We start from the raw sequence: 7,299 nt of genomic DNA on the forward strand, positions 1-7,299 counted from the left end.
CTTGAGATGAGTAAGTTTCTTCGTGATTGTTAAGGATTTACGGCGCTCTTTCTTGACAAAAAAAAAACCGTTGGTCTGTCGAATTACATCGCCATCTCCATTTTTAGTTATATTTGAAGCAGTGTATTGAAGGCAAAATAGTAACTAAGTTCAACTGTACTGTTGGGTGGATCCGTATGCAGATCTCCCAACATTTATTACCTTGAATATATAAAGTTAGGCATCCTGTACTGGAACGGAAATTAAATATTTTCATGAATCAATAACTCCTTCATATTTGTTTCATGGATGATCGATCGAATCCCTGTTTTTACCATATATTTTTAATGTCCATATATTCATGTTTATATTACGATTTGTTAATAAATAAACAGCATGCGAGCTTCTATGAAATAATATATTCAACATTTATGCGTTGATTAAAAAAATAATGTCTTTGTTGTACAAGTTAGTGCTGTTCCGTTTAGTATCGCAACTTTATTTTAGCTTTCCTGCTTTCAGGCGCATTCATAGTTTTTATTCGTCAGCCATAGATAATATACCGTTGATCATGCTTTTCATTTATTATTTCAAAGTGATTATATTTACAATATGTAAACAATATGAAAAATATTTACATAACTATTACTTTTGTTACAAATTCTTTGTTTTTTTTTAATATGGAGATAATGCTTCATCGTTGATATACATATTCAATGTAACCAAAACACTCATGTTATTATCTATGATACTGCCATCCGTCTTTTTATTTCATCTTTTCAGAAATCAAGAAGTCTATTTTTCAATCATTGAAAGAATGAATAATATTGCGAACTATTGGTTTTCCATCTCTGAAGGCAGCATAAATCTAAAACGAGCTGGTGTTGAAGAAAGGTCCTCCCGCATTCAGGACATGCGAGTTTAAACTTGGTGAGAGAATTCCATTATATATATATATACATTATATTGAAACCATATGATTATTAACAAAAAAAAACAAAACCATCAGGGCACCCGATTGAAGCGATTTGGATAGGAAGAGTGGAATCGCCAACTTCCTATTGTTAACATCTCGTGGATAAAGGGCGGGCTCTTCTCCCCATCTATTGGGTCAATCTGGGAAACGAGGGCTAGGTTATATTATTGTATGTACTAACTTTCTTCTGGAAGGAGATTCTCTATTCATCCCGTGGATTCGCATAAGTGTCTCTGCTTATGGAACCACCCCACCCATTTTTGGCCCTTCATACAGGAGTTTGATGAAATACAAACAATAATATAATCATGATCAAATCGTTTATCAGATATGGCCAGTGCTATCGGCAGGTGCCTTGCTACAATAGATGGTAGTATCATCATCATCATCATCATCATCAGAGTTAAACAACAATGTGTATTGGGTTTCAAAGGTGTAAAAATAACTATATCAAAATAACTAAATGGCTTACATATTCGGGTTAAACTTAATTATCATAATTTTAGTTTAAAACGTAAATATTGGATCACTAAAAAGCATCCCAACTAACAATTTTGGTGCTAAAAGCTTCAACTTATAGCCTTTGGCTGTATAATATTTGAATGAAAGCAGCCAATGCTGAATAAAAGAAAAGCCTCCGCAAATAATCCCTTAAACTTCAACTCGACTATTACCCAAATATCTATCAGCTAGTCAGTTTGTGCCGAATATATTAAATTAAATTAAATTAAAATTTTCATCTTTGATCGTTTATGCAGCTTTCATATAGTCATAAAACAGCTCTGTCTGAATTAGCAACAAAGCTTATCGGTTAAGAGCTCATGTATGTAACTGAGTTGCTTGTTAGCAACTTCCCATATTGCGGTGAGAAGCATTCACAATGAAAACGTTTTCGCTGTTGTTATAGCACTAACAATATAGCGTAATGGCGCTATAAATGAACTAACGAAGCTTTTAGGCAACTTCTGTATCTTTGAAGATTACACAACGTTTAAGTAAACCTTATACTGCTTCTTTTACTAGCTTATCACTATGGAACGTCAAAACCGCAATGTTTACATTTGATTTTTGTTGCCGGAGCTGTGTATGAGCTATTGATTTCTGTAATGCAGCTACAAAGGTATTCACCTGCTCTTATAGCAACTGACAAAGCGCTGTCATTAATGCTAGCAGATAATGTAAGAAAACAAGCCATTTAGAAGCGATATTTCTGTTGACGGCTACTGTTAAACGATTAGCAGCAGAGTAGCATCTATACAGATCGAGACAATGTTGCCTAAAAACAAGTTCAGCGATTGATGATGCATAAAAGTTAGCCAACAGAACATGCTGATAGATGTTTGAATAATGGTTGAAATAATGCTGAAAGCATAATTTATAAGCTTATGTGCTGAAAGCAGCATGTAGGCCTCTTTCTAACGTTTATACAGCATGAATCTGAAAATAGTGTTAGTAAAACAACCTATATGGTATGCGAAGAAGCACATCCATAATTTTCTTTGGTATTTACATATGTCAAAGTGACGGTGATGACAGAGCAGCGGCCATTAAATCAGGAGATCAGAAGTTCGAATCTAGGTAAAGCCTGTCCACGTTAAATTTCGGACACTGTGCCAAAGTCCAATTGTTTTGAAGCCATTTTACCACTTTGGACAAGAATGAAAACACGCTGAACTATCACATGAAGCGCAGAGATTGAGCTGTCATGTATATTGATCTTCTCAGTAGTTTGTGAAAATTTAAAAAAATCGCATTGGATGGTGGGTGTCCGAAATTTAACGTGGACAGGCTTTAGCAACAAAATTGATATTTGAGTTTTCACAAAAAAAACATTAAATAAACTCCGAAATTTACTTTCCTCTCAAATAATATTTAATCAAATTTAATTCAGTGGCTGTATAAAACTTATTTAACAGATTCAAAAAATCTGAATAAGCGCCATTGAAGCGAATTATATTACTAAAGGGTTTAGTAAAGATTGAGAAAAAAATGTGTAACATGCTGTAAAGTAGTTGTGCAGGCACGTCAAAAACAGCTGAATAGATTCGCCAGATTTGCTGGTAAAAGCATTGAATAGAAGTTCTTGATCATATGTATAGCACACATATTCAGCTTGAAGCCGTATAGACAAGTTGAAATAACATTTACATTGACATTAAATGTTAGCTGGGATATTTCCATAGGTTCGAAACTTTTATTTCACTTAAGATAAATATTTTACTGGGTATTCAATTTCAATTAAACATTTTTTCTCGTGCCTCGCGGCGCTAAGGACTACTAGAATAGACGTTGCGTTGATGTTACTTATGAGACACATACGTGTCTCTTAATTTTAATAGGGTATTCATGTAGAGTGGTATTTTTAACAAGGCATATTTGCTAAATGTTTACCACTGCTTTCATGTGAATGCTCCACGCAGTGCACTCTGTATATTGATGTGTAAATGGAGAAAATTATCTGTTCTATATTTTCTCAATATGTTCAACTTTTGGCAAGTCAATTGAATTCAACTGAGTTGTTTAATTCACTTGCCCTGTCAAAACGCAGCATATAAGAATGAGAAAAGCAGCCACGCTCAAATGTCATGTACAACCCAAACCGGTACGCACATAGGAACTTGCCGAACCTCGATTATTTAGAGTAAAGCCCGCAGTCCACTGTTTGTCATAATGACACATATTTGTCAAGTTGATCCGGACATTTATCAAACCGATTAGAAATCGACATGGATATCAGGCTGACTTGACAAATATTTGTGACTAGTCGACCCAGCAGTCGTTGTCCTGCATAGTAGGCGAAAATGCGCGTTGTGAACTGCCCTTGCGAAATTCCCATACGAATCTTTGTTTTAGTTATTCATAATTTACTCGACCTTATCCGTGATCCGTGAGGAAATATCATATAAACCCGTCGAAAACGATAACCATCATACCTGCTGAAGGAATGAAGACAATCTATCGAGCCGTTTTCGAGTTATGCGGATACGAACACAGACCATTTCATTTTTATTATACAGAAGATAGAATATTATGACAAACAGTGTACTGATAGCTTGAGATTTCACGTTTGTTATTTATTTTCATGGTATTCTAAATCGGTGTAAACGAATACACATCAAAATCGAAGTGTATCGGCTTACAGTCGCGTAAATCTGATTCCCTTAGAAAGAAATACCAGCTTGTAAATATTTGGCTAAATATACCACGTATACAAGAAATACAGTGAATACCAAGTGCTACGTGAATACCCCTAATATTAACTAGATTTTATATCTGATACGGTTCATATTCAAAACAAAAATGATTCCAATATTGGATTGGATGGGCAATAACAACTTTGTTCATTGAAAGTTTTTCAATTGCGTTCTGTAAATATGCTAGCATTACAATTCGCTATTTGTGCTTCAAATTGGTATGACTGCTCTGGACGCGTCGCTTGTGCCCACTGGCTGCTCGCTGATGCCGGGTGCCGGGTCGAGCGTTGCCGGCCGGTGACGTGATTTTCCTCGGCATGCTCGAGGTATCGACTTGCGACAGTCAGTGATACCAACAGAATAAAGATGACTTTGTGTTGTGTTGTAGACAATGACAACGATCTGACGGGCACAAGAAGGCGAGGTGCACAGCGGGCAAGGTGGATCGATCAGGTGGAAGATGACTTGCGGACCCTTCGTAGACTGCGTGGTAGGCGACGTGTAGCCATGGACCGAGCCGCACAGGCCACTTCGGCCTTAGTCTGAATAAATGAATGAACTGACCAGCTGAAACGCTGGTTCGAGCACTTCGAACAACTTTGCCAGCCAGGCTGCCACCACCTCGGTATGATCTGCCTACGATCCGACGTATACTTACTTGATACTTGATGGGCTACAGCTCTTCGATGAACCTACGCCGAATGGAGTATCCTTCTCCACTGGACTCGATCCTGGGCCAATCGCTTCCAGTCGCCCTGAACATTGAGCGCCCTCAGGTCCTCTTCAACTGCAAAAAGCCATCGTGTACGCGGCCTTCCACGAAGCCTGCGGCCTCTTCCGGGTTCTCTACTAAATATTATCTTCACTTGACGTTCTTCCGGCATACGAACAACGTGACCAGCCCACCGTAGTCTGCCGTGTTGTATAAGCTTAATAATATCCAGCCCTTTATACACCTGGTACAATTCGTGATTCATGCGACGCCGCCAGATACCGTTCTCCTGTTTACCGCCGAGTATTGTCCGCAGCACCTTACGCTCAAACACTCCGAGAGCTCTCCGATCAGCCTACTTTAACGTCCATGTCTCATGGCCGTATAAAGCCACCGGAAGAATCAGAGTAGTATACAGCGCGAGTTTTGTTTTCGTTTGCAAACTACGGGACTTAAGCTGGTTACGAAGTCCGTAATAAGCCCTATTTGCAGCTGCAATACGCATTTTTACCTCGTGGGTAACATCATTATCGCACGTCACTAATGTTCCAAGATACACAAATTCTTCTACCACTTCCAATTTTTCACCATCCAGCACCATTTCGCTACCACCACCACTAATGAACCCACGTTGATTGCCAGCGACCATGTACTTCGTTTTGCTGGTATTGATCGTGAGTCCAATCCTCGCTGTCTCCCTCTTAAAAGGCACAAAAGCCTCTTCCACGGTACGGCGATCAATTCCGATAATATCGATATCGTCCGCAAATCCCAGGAGCATATGCGATTTTGTGATAATGGTACCGCTTCTTTGCACACCAGCTCTCCTAATCGCTCCCTCGAGCGCTATATTGAACAGTAGATTCGAGAGTGCATCACCCTGCTTTAATCCATCTAAGGTAACAAATGACGTCGATATTTCATCCGCAACCCTTACACTTGATTTCGATCCGTCCAATGTTATACGAATCAGCCATATCAGTTTCGCCGGAAAACCATGTTCAAGCATAATTTGCCATAATTCATTCCGTTTCACTGAATCGTACGCCGCCTTGAAATCAATAAACAGATGATGTGTCTGCAAGTTGTACTCCCGGAATTTATCAAGGATTTGTCTCAGGGTAAACATTTGATCCGTCGTTGATCGGCCCTCACGAAAACCAGCTTGGTATTCGACGACGAAGGACTCTTCAAGCGGTCGCAATCTGTTGAACAGAATACGGGACATAATTTTATACGCCGAATTAAGGAGGGTTATTCCTCGGTAATTGGCGCACTCCAGTCTGTGCCCTTTCTTAAAGAGAGGGCAAATGAGGCCGTCCAACCAGCTAGCAACCAGCTATAATATGGTGCAGAACTTCATAAAGCTGCTCACTGCCATGTTTGAGAAGTTCAGCCGGGAACTGGTCCTTCCCCGCAGGCTTATTGTTTTTCAGCTCTTTAACAGCTTTTTTATCCTCATCTAGTGTAGGTGACTCCACAGCTTGTCCATCGTCGCTAATATTTATTCTGTTCACCGATGCACCGTAACTTCCTCCATTCAACAAAGTCTCGAAGTGTTGTTTCCACCTGGCAGCCACTTCAGTTTTATCTGTCAGCAAATTCCCTTGTTGGTCGTTGCACATGACGGGAGATGGCGCTGTCTTTTTCCGCACGCCATTGACAGACTCATAAAACCTCCTCATATCGTTCTGCTCCATTTTTTCCTGCGCCTCAATAATAACTTGTTCTTCGTACTCGTTTTTCTTCCTGCGGTGGGTTCGTTTTTCAGCTGCTCTTGCTTCCTTGTACCGATCTCCGACCGACGATCCGACGTATAACTAGTCGAAAAGAAGTCGACCGAAATCTAACCTGGCAACAGGTTGAAGCGACTGCTGGACAACGCTCAGGGTGGACATCTTTCAAGTCGGCCCTTTGCACCACCGGAGGTGTATAGGATCCATAAGTAAGTAAGTCACTTTCGTTGGTTTTGTTTATCCTGTTTCTTAATACCCCTTCGTTATCGTTCACTTCCGTCTGATCCATATTTGTCCCATGTTTTCTGGGATTCCTATGTACATGGGTCAGCTATATGCAGTCGTGCGGGGCTTCTTTCTACTCCGGGGGCTACTTTGGATTTTTGATTTTCTAGAAAAATTAAATTGAAAAAATATCAAATTTGAAACAGAAAGTTGTAATTCGACTAGGCAGCAAGACATCCGAATGTTGATAATGGCAATTTGATAGAAATTCACGCTGTAATTCTTGTTTCAAAATGTCCAAAGCAGCCCCCGATTTGTCAAAAGAAGTCCCGCACGACGGTAACGGCAGTTTAAAAAATCCTCGAAATATTACTTAAACCTGGCGGTCTCCAATCTTGTCTGTCAGCTTTTTTTTATCAAAACGTGCTACCTATATCTGTGAGCAATTCTTCTTCTTCTTATTGGCATTACATCCTC

The sequence above is a fragment of the Armigeres subalbatus genome, chromosome 2 (genome assembly GCF_024139115.2).
Source record: "Armigeres subalbatus isolate Guangzhou_Male chromosome 2, GZ_Asu_2, whole genome shotgun sequence".
In the NCBI taxonomy this organism is placed as follows: Eukaryota; Metazoa; Arthropoda; class Insecta; order Diptera; family Culicidae; genus Armigeres; species Armigeres subalbatus.